We start from the raw sequence: 13,076 nt of genomic DNA on the forward strand, positions 1-13,076 counted from the left end.
TATAACGTTATACCATATAACGTAATACGTTATAACGTTATGTTATATAACGCAATACGTTATAACATTATACCCTATAACGTAATACGTTATAACGTTATACCATATAACGTAATACGTTATAGCGTTATACCATATAGCGTAATACGTTATAGCGTTATACCATATAACGCTATACCATATAACGTAATACGTTATAACGTTATACCATATAACGTAATACGTTATAACGTTATACCATATAACGGATTACGTTATAACGTTATACCATATAACGTAATACGTTAGAACGTTATGTTATATAACGCAATACGTTATAACATTATACCTTATAACGTAATACGTTATAACGTTATACCATATAACGTAATACGTTATAACGTTATACCATATAACGTAATACGTTATAACGTTATGTTGTATAAAGTAATACGTTATAACGTTATACCATATAGCGTAATACGTTACAACGTTATACCATATGGCGTAATGCGTTATAGCGTTAAACCATATAACGTTCTGTTATATAACGTAATACGTTATAACGTTATGTTGTATAAAGTAATACTTTATAATGTTATACTATATAACGTAAAACGTTATAACGTTATACCATATAACGTAATACCTTATAACGTTATGTTATATAACGCAATACGTTATAACATTATACCTTATAACGTAATACATTATAACGTTATACCATATAACGTAATACGTTATAACGTTATACCATATAACGTAACACGTTATAACGTTATACCATATAACGTAATACGTTATAACGTTATACCATATAACGTAATACGTTATAACTTTATACCATATAACGTAATACGTTATAACGTTATACCATAAAACGTAATACGTTATAACGTTATACCATATAACGTAATACGTTATAACGTTATACCATATAACGTAATACGTTATAACGTTATACCATATAACGTAATACGTTATAACGTTATACCATATAACGTAATACGTTATAACGTTATGTTATATAACGCAATACGTTATAACGTTATACCATATAACGTAATACGTGATAACGTTATACCATATAACGTAATACGTTATAACGTTATACCATATAACGTAATACGTTATAACGTTATACCATATAACGTAACACGTTATAACGTTATACCATATAACGTAATACGTTATAACGTTATACCATATAACGTAATACGTTATAACGTTATACCATATAACGTAATACGTTATAACGTTATGTTGTATAAAGTAATACGTTATAACGTTATACCATATAACGTAATACGATATAACGTTATACCATATAACGTAATACGTTATAACGTTATACCATATAACGTAATACGTTATAACGTTATACCATCTAACGTAATACGTTATAACTTTATACCATATAACGTAATACGTTATAACGTTATACCATATAACGTAATACGTTATAACGTTATACCATATAACGCAATACGTTATGACGTTATACCATATAAAGTAATACGTTATAACGTTATACCATATAACGTAATACGTTATAACGTTATACCATATAACGTAATACGTTATATCGTTATACCATATAACGTAATACGTTATAACGTTATGTTGTATAAAGTAATACGTTATAACGCTATACCATATAACGTAATACGTTATAACGTTATACCATATAACGTAATACGTTATAACGTTATACCATATAACGTAATACGTTATAACTTTATACCATATAACGTAATACGTTATAACGTTATGTTATATAACGCAATACGTTATAACATTATACCTTATAACGTAATACTTTATAACGTTATACCATATAACGTAATACGTTATAACGTTATACCATATAACGTAATACGTTATAACGTTATACCATATAACGTAATACGTTATAACGTTATGTTATATAACGCAATACGTTATAACGTTATACCATATAACGTAATACGTTATAACGTTATGTTATATAACGCAATACGTTATAACATTATACCCTATAACGTAATACGTTATAACGTTATACCATATAACGTAATACGTTATAGCGTTATACCATATAGCGTAATACGTTATAGCGTTATACCATATAACGCTATACCATATAACGTAATACGTTATAACGTTATACCATATAACGTAATACGTTATAACGTTATACCATATAACGGATTACGTTATAACGTTATACCATATAACGTAATACGTTAGAACGTTATGTTATATAACGCAATACGTTATAACATTATACCTTATAACGTAATACGTTATAACGTTATACCATATAACGTAATACGTTATAACGTTATACCATATAACGTAATACGTTATAACGTTATGTTGTATAAAGTAATACGTTATAACGTTATACCATATAGCGTAATACGTTATAACGTTATACCATATGGCGTAATGCGTTATAGCGTTAAACCATATAACGTTCTGTTATATAACGTAATACGTTATAACGTTATGTTGTATAAAGTAATACTTTATAATGTTATACTATATAACGTAAAACGTTATAACGTTATACCATATAACGTAATACCTTATAACGTTATGTTATATAACGCAATACGTTATAACATTATACCTTATAACGTAATACATTATAACGTTATACCATATAACGTAATACGTTATAACGTTATACCATATAACGTAACACGTTATAACGTTATACCATATAACGTAATACGTTATAACGTTATACCATATAACGTAATACGTTATAACTTTATACCATATAACGTAATACGTTATAACGTTATACCATAAAACGTAATACGTTATAACGTTATACCATATAACGTAATACGTTATAACGTTATACCATATAACGTAATACGTTATAACGTTATACCATATAACGTAATACGTTATAACGTTATACCATATAACGTAATACGTTATAACGTTATGTTATATAACGCAATACGTTATAACGTTATACCATATAACGTAATACGTGATAACGTTATACCATATAACGTAATACGTTATAACGTTATACCATATAACGTAATACGTTATAACGTTATGCTATATAACGCAATACGTTATAACAGTATACCTTATAACGTAATACGTTATAACGTTATACCATATAACGTAATACGTTATAACGTTTTACCATATAACGTAATACGTTATAACGTTATACCATATAACGTAATACGTTATAGCGTTATACCATATAGCGTAATACGTCATAGCGTTATACCATATAACGTTATACCATATAACGTAATACGTTATAACGTTATACCATATAACGTAATACGTTATAACGTTATACCATATAACGTAATACGTTATAACGTTATACCATATAACGTAATACGTTATAACGTTATACTATATAACGTAAAACGTTATAACGTTATACCATATAACGTAATACGTTATAACGTTATACCATATAACGTAATACGTTATAACGTTATACCATATAACGTAATACGTTATATCGTTATACCATATAACGTAATACGTTATAACGTTATGTTGTATAAAGTAATACGTTATAACGTTATACCATATAACGTAATACGTTATAACGTTATACCATATAACGTAATACGTTATAACGTTATACCATATAACGTAATACGTTATAACGTTATACCATATAACGTAATACGTTATATCGTTATACCATATAACGTAATACGTTATAACGTTATGTTGTGTAAAGTAATACGTTATAACGTTATACCATATAACGTAATACGTTATAACGTTATGTTGTATAAAGTAATACGTTATAACGCTATACCATATAACGTAATACGTTATAACGTTATACCATGTAACGTAATACGTTATAACGTTATACCATATAACGTAATACGTTATAACGTTATACCATATAACGTAATACGTTATAACTTTATACCATATAACGTAATACGTTATAACGTTATACCATATAACGTAATACGTTATATCGTTATACCATATAACATAATACGTTATAACGTTATGTTGTATAAAGTAATACGTTATAACGTTATACCATATAACGTAATACGATATAACGTTATACCATATAACGTAATACGTTATAACGTTATACCATATAACGTAATACGTTATATCGTTATACCATATAACGTAATACGTTATAACGTTATACCATATAACGTAATACGTTATGTCGTTATACCATATAACGTAATACGTTATAACGTTATGTTGTATAAAGTAATACGTTATAACGCTATACCATATAACGTAATACGTTATAACGTTATACCATGTAACGTAATACGTTATAACGTTATACCATATAACGTAATACGTTATAACGTTATACCATATAACGTAATACGTTATAACTTTATACCATATAACGTAATACGTTATAACGTTATACCATATAACGTAATACGTTATATCGTTATACCATATAACATAATACGTTATAACGTTATGTTGTATAAAGTAATACGTTATAACGTTATACCATATAACGTAATACGTTATAACGTTATACCATATAACGTAATACGTTATAACGTTATACCATATAACGTAATACGTTATAACGTTATACCATATAACGTAATACGTTATAATGTTATACCATATAACGTAATACCTTATAACGTTATACCATATAACGTAATACGTTATAACGTTATGTTATATAACGCAATACGATATAACATTATACCTTATAACGTAATACGTTATAACGTTATACCATATAACGTAATACGTTATAACGTTATACCGTATAGCGTAATACGTTATAACTTTATACCATATAACGTAATACGTTATAACGTTATACCATAAAACGTAATACGTTATAACGTTATACCATATAACGTAATACGTTATAACGTTATACCATATAACGTAATACGTTATAACGTTATGTTATATAACGCAATACGTTATAACGTTATACCATATAACGTAATACGTTATAACGTTATGTTATATAACGCAATACGTTATAACATTATACCCTATAACGTAATACGTTATAACGTTATGTTATATAACGCAATACGTTATAACATTATACCATATAACGTAATACGTTATAACGTTATACCATATAACGTAATACGTTATAACGTTATACCATATAACGTAATACGTTATAATGTTATACCATATAACGTAATACCTTAAAACGTTATACCATATAACGTAATACGTTATAACGTTATGTTATATAACGCAATACGATATAACATTATACCTTATAACGTAATACGTTATAACGTTATACCATATAACGTAATACGTTATAACGTTATACCATATAGCGTAATACGTTATAGCGTTATACCATATAGCGTAATACGTTATAGCGTTATACCATATAACGTTATACCATATAACGTAATACGTTATAACGTTATACCATATAACGTAATACGTTATAACGTTATACCATATAACGTAATACGTTATAAAGTTATACCATATAACGTAATACGTTATATCGTTATACCATATAACGTAATACGTTAAAACGTTATGTTGTATAAAGTAATACGTTATAACGTTATACCATATAAGGTAATACGATATAACGTTATACCATATAACGTAATACGTTATAACGTTATACCATATAACGTAATACGTTATAACGTTATACCATATAACGTAATACGTTATAACGTTATACCATATAACGTAATACGTTATAACGTTATGTTGTATAAAGTAATACGTTATAACGCTATACCATATAACGTAATACGTTATAACGTTATACCATGTAACGTAATACGTTATAACGTTATACCATATAACGTAATACGTTATAACGTTATACCATATAACGTAATACGTTATAACTTTATACCATATAACGTAATACGTTATAACGTTATACCATATAACGTAATACGTTATATCGTTATACCATATAACATAATACGTTATAACGTTATGTTGTATAAAGTAATACGTTATAACGTTATACCATATAACGTAATACGATATAACGTTATACCATATAACGTAGTACGTTATAACGTTATACCATATAACGTAATACGTTATAACGTTATACCATATAACGTAATACGTTATAACGTTATACCATATAACGTAATACGTTATAACGTTATACCATATAACGTAATACGTTATAATGTTATACCATATAACGTAATACCTTATAACGTTATACCATATAACGTAATACGTTATAACGTTATGTTATATAACGCAATACGATATAACATTATACCTTATAACGTAATACGTTATAACGTTATACCATATAACGTAATACGTTATAACGTTATACCGTATAGCGTAATACGTTATAACTTTATACCATATAACGTAATACGTTATAACGTTATACCATAAAACGTAATACGTTATAACGTTATACCATATAACGTAATACGTTATAACGTTATGTTATATAACGCAATACGTTATAACATTATACCCTATAACGTAATACGTTATAACGTTATGTTATATAACGCAATACGTTATAACATTATACCATATAACGTAATACGTTATAACGTTATACCATATAACGTAATACGTTATAACGTTATACCATATAACGTAATACGTTATAATGTTATACCATATAACGTAATACCTTAAAACGTTATACCATATAACGTAATACGTTATAACGTTATGTTATATAACGCAATACGATATAACATTATACCTTATAACGTAATACGTTATAACGTTATACCATATAACGTAATACGTTATAACGTTATACCATATAGCGTAATACGTTATAGCGTTATACCATATAGCGTAATACGTTATAGCGTTATACCATATAACGTTATACCATATAACGTAATACGTTATAACGTTATACCATATAACGTAATACGTTATAACGTTATACCATATAACGTAATACGTTATAAAGTTATACCATATAACGTAATACGTTATATCGTTATACCATATAACGTAATACGTTAAAACGTTATGTTGTATAAAGTAATACGTTATAACGTTATACCATATAAGGTAATACGATATAACGTTATACCATATAACGTAATACGTTATAACGTTATACTATATAACGTAATACGTTATAACGTTATACCATATAACGTAATACGTTATAACGTTATACCATATAACGTAATACGTTATAACGTTATGTTGTATAAAGTAATACGTTATAACGTTTTACCATATAACGTAATACGTTATAACGTTATACCATATAACGTAATACGTTATAACGTTATACCATATAACGTAATACGTTATAAAGTTATACCATATAACGTAATACGTTATATCGTTATACCATATAACGTAATACGTTAAAACGTTATGTTGTATAACGTAATACGATATAACGTTATACCATATAACGTAATACGTTATAACGTTATACCATATAACGTAATACGTTATATCGTTATACCATATAACGTAATACGTTATAACGTTATACCATATAACGTAATACGTTATGTCGTTATACCATATAACGTAATACGTTATAACGTTATACCGTATAGCGTAATACGTTATAACTTTATACCATATAACGTAATACGTTATAACGTTATACCATAAAACGTAATACGTTATAACGTTATACCATATAACGTAATACGTTATAACGTTATACCATATAACGTAATACGTTATAACGTTATGTTATATAACGCAATACGTTATAAAGTTATACCATATAACGTAATACGTTATATCGTTATACCATATAACGTAATACGTTAAAACGTTATGTTATATAACGCAATACGATATAACATTATACCTTATAACGTAATACGTTATAACGTTATACCATATAACGTAATACGTTATAACGTTATACCATATAGCGTAATACGTTATAGCGTTATACCATATAGCGTAATACGTTATAGCGTTATACCATATAACGTAATACGTTATAACGTTATACCATATAACGTAATACGTTATAAAGTTATACCATATAACGTAATACGTTATATCGTTATACCATATAACGTAATACGTTAAAACGTTATGTTATATAACGCAATACGATATAACATTATACCTTATAACGTAATACGTTATAACGTTATACCATATAACGTAATACGTTATAACGTTATACCATATAGCGTAATACGTTATAGCGTTATACCATATAGCGTAATACGTTATAGCGTTATACCATATAACGTAATACGTTATAACGTTATACCATATAACGTAATACGTTATAACGTTATACCATATAACGTAATACGTTATAAAGTTATACCATATAACGTAATACGATATAACGTTATACCATATAACGTAATACGTTATAACGTTATACCATATAACGTAATACGTTATAACGTTATACCATATAAGGTAATACGATATAACGTTATACCATATAACGTAATACGTTATAACGTTATACCATATAACGTAATACGTTATAACGTTATACCATATAACGTAATACGTTATAACGTTATACCATATAACGTAATACGTTATAACGTTATGTTGTATAAAGTAATACGTTATAACGTTTTACCATATAACGTAATACGTTATAACGTTATACCATATAACGTAATACGTTATAACGTTATGTTATATAACGCAATACGTTATAACATTATACCTTATAACGTAATACGTTATAACGTTATACCATATAACGTAATACGTTATAGCGTTATACCATATAGCGTAATACGTCATAGCGTTATACCATATAACGTTATACCATATAACGTAATACGTTATAACGTTATACCATATAACGTAATACGTTATAACGTTATACCATATAACGTAATACGTTATAACGTTATACCATATAACGTAATACGTTATAACGTTATACCATATAACGTAATACGTTATAACGTTATACCATATAACGTAATACGTTATAACGTTATACCATATAACGTAATACGTTATAACGTTATACCATATAACGTAATACGTTATAACGTTATACCATATAACGTAATACGTTATAACGTTATACCATATAACGTAATACGTTATATCGTTATACCATATAACGTAATACGTTATAACGTTATGTTGTATAAAGTAATACGTTATAACGTTATACCATATAACGTAATACGTTATAACGTTATACCATATAACGTAATACGTTATAACGTTATACCATATAACGTAATACGTTATAACGTTATACCATATAACGTAATACGTTATATCGTTATACCATATAACGTAATACGTTATAACGTTATGTTGTATAAAGTAATACGTTATAACGTTATACCATATAGCGTAATACGTTATAACGTTATACCATATAACGTAATACGTTATAACGTTATACCATATAACGTAATACGTTATAACGTTATACCATATAACGTAATACGTTATAACGTTATACCATATAACGTAATACGTTATAACGTTATACCATATAACGTAATACGTTATGTCGTTATACCATATAACGTAATACGTTATAACGTTATGTTGTATAAAGTAATACGTTATAACGCTATACCATATAACGTAATGCGTTATAACGTTATACCATGTAACGTAATAGGTTATAACGTTATACCATATAACGTAATACGTTATAACGTTATACCATATAACGTAATACGTTATAACTTTATACCATATAACGTAATACGTTATAACGTTATACCATATAACGTAATACGTTATATCGTTATACCATATAACATAATACGTTATAACGTTATGTTGTATAAAGTAATACGTTATAACGTTATACCATATAACGTAATACGATATAACGTTATACCATATAACGTAGTACGATATAACGTTATACCATATAACGTAGTACGTTATAACGTTATACCATATAACGTAATACGTTATAACGTTATACCATATAACGTAATACGTTATAACGTTATACCATATAACGTAATACGTTATAACGTTATACCATATAACGTAATACGTTATAACGTTATACCATATAACGTAATACGTTATAACTTTATACCATATAACGTAATACGTTATAACGTTATACCATATAGCGTAATACGTTATTGCGTTATACCATATAGCGTAATACGTTATAGCGTTATACCATATAACGTTATACCATATAACGTAATACGTTATAACGTTATACCATATAACGTAATACGTTATAACGTTATACCATATAACGTAATACGTTATAAAGTTATACCATATAACGTAATACGTTATATCGTTATACCATATAACGTAATACGTTAGAACGTTATGTTATATAACGCAATACGTTATAACATTATACCTTATAACGTAATACGTTATAACGTTATACCATATAACGTAATACGTTATAACGTTATACCATATAACGTAATACGTTATAACGTTATGTTGTATAAAGTAATACGTTATAACGTTATACCATATAGCGTAATACGTTATAACGTTATACCATATGGCGTAATGCGTTATAGCGTTAAACCATATAACGTTCTGTTATATAACGTAATACGTTATAACGTTATGTTGTATAAAGTAATACTTTATAATGTTATACTATATAACGTAAAACGTTATAACGTTATACCATATAACGTAATACCTTATAACGTTATGTTATATAACGCAATACGTTATAACATTATACCTTATAACGTAATACATTATAACGTTATACCATATAACGTAATACGTTATAACGTTATACCATATAACGTAACACGTTATAACGTTATACCATATAACGTAATACGTTATAAGGTTATACCATATAACGTAATACGTTATAACTTTATACCATATAACGTAATACGTTATAACGTTATACCATAAAACGTAATACGTTATAACGTTATACCATATAACGTAATACGTTATAACGTTATACCATATAACGTAATACGTTATAACGTTATACCATATAACGTAATACGTTATAACGTTATACCATATAACGTAATACGTTATAACGTTATGTTATATAACGCAATACGTTATAACGTTATACCATATAACGTAATACGTGATAACGTTATACCATATAACGTAATACGTTATAACGTTATACCATATAACGTAATACGTTATAACGTTATGCTATATAACGCAATACGTTATAACAGTATACCTTATAACGTAATACGTTATAACGTTATACCATATAACGTAATACGTTTTAACGTTTTACCATATAACGTAATACGTTATAACGTTATACCATGTAACGTAATACGTTATAACGTTATGTTATATAACGCAATACGTTATAACATTATACCTTATAACGTAATACGTTATAACGTTATACCATATAACGTAATACGTTATAGCGTTATACCATATAGCGTAATACGTCATAGCGTTATACCATATAACGTTATACCATATAACGTAATACGTTATAACGTTATACCATATAACGTAATACGTTATAAAGTTATACCATATAACGTAATACGTTATATCGTTATACCATATAACGTAATACGTTAAAACGTTATGTTGTATAAAGTAATACGTTATAACGTTATACCATATAAGGTAATACGATATAACGTTATACCATATAACGTAATACGTTATAACGTTATACCATATAACGTAATACGTTATAACGTTATACCATATAACGTAATACGTTATAACGTTATGTTGTATAAAGTAATACGTTATAACGTTTTACCATATAACGTAATACGTTATAACGTTATACCATATAACGTAATACGTTATAACGTTATGTTATATAACGCAATACGTTATAACATTATACCTTATAACGTAATACGTTATAACGTTATACCATATAACGTAATACGTTATAGCGTTATACCATATAGCGTAATACGTCATAGCGTTATACCATATAACGTTATACCATATAACGTAATACGTTATAACGTTATACCATATAACGTAATACGTTATAACGTTATACCATATAACGTAATACGTTATAACGTTATACCATATAACGTAATACGTTATAACGTTATACCATATAACGTAATACGTTATAACGTTATACCATATAACGTAATACGTTATAACGTTATGTTGTATAAAGTAATACGTTATAACGTTTTACCATATAACGTAATACGTTATAACGTTATACCATATAACGTAATACGTTATAACGTTATGTTATATAACGCAATACGTTATAACATTATACCTTATAACGTAATACGTTATAACGTTATACCATATAACGTAATACGTTATAGCGTTATACCATATAGCGTAATACGTCATAGCGTTATACCATATAACGTTATACCATATAACGTAATACGTTATAACGTTATACCATATAACGTAATACGTTATAACGTTATACCATATAACGTAATACGTTATAATGTTATACCATATAACGTAATACCTTAAAACGTTATACCATATAACGTAATACGTTATAACGTTATGTTATATAACGCAATACGATATAACATTATACCTTATAACGTAATACGTTATAACGTTATACCATATAACGTAATACGTTATAACGTTATAACATATAGCGTAATACGTTATAGCGTTATACCATAAAGCGTAATACGTTATAGCGTTATACCATATAACGTTATACCATATAACGTAATACGTTATAACGTTATACCATATAACGTAATACGTTATAACGTTATACCATATAACGTAATACGTTATAACGTTATACCATATAACGTAATACGTTATAAAGTTATACCATATAACGTAATACGTTATATCGTTATACCATATAACGTAATACGTTAAAACGTTATGTTGTATAAAGTAATACGTTATAACGTTATACCATATAAGGTAATACGATATAACGTTATACCATATAACGTAATACGTTATAACGTTATACCATATAACGTAATACGTTATAACGTTATACCATATAACGTAATACGTTATAACGTTATACCATATAACGTAATACGTTATAACGTTATGTTGTATAAAGTAATACGTTATAACGTTTTACCATATAACGTAATACGTTATAACGTTATACCATATAACGTAATACGTTATAACGTTATGTTATATAACGCAATACGTTATAACATTATACCTTATAACGTAATACATTATAACGTTATACCATATAACGTAAT

Source organism: Bombus huntii, chromosome 12 (assembly GCF_024542735.1).
Source record: "Bombus huntii isolate Logan2020A chromosome 12, iyBomHunt1.1, whole genome shotgun sequence".
Classification (NCBI taxonomy): domain Eukaryota; kingdom Metazoa; phylum Arthropoda; class Insecta; order Hymenoptera; family Apidae; genus Bombus; species Bombus huntii.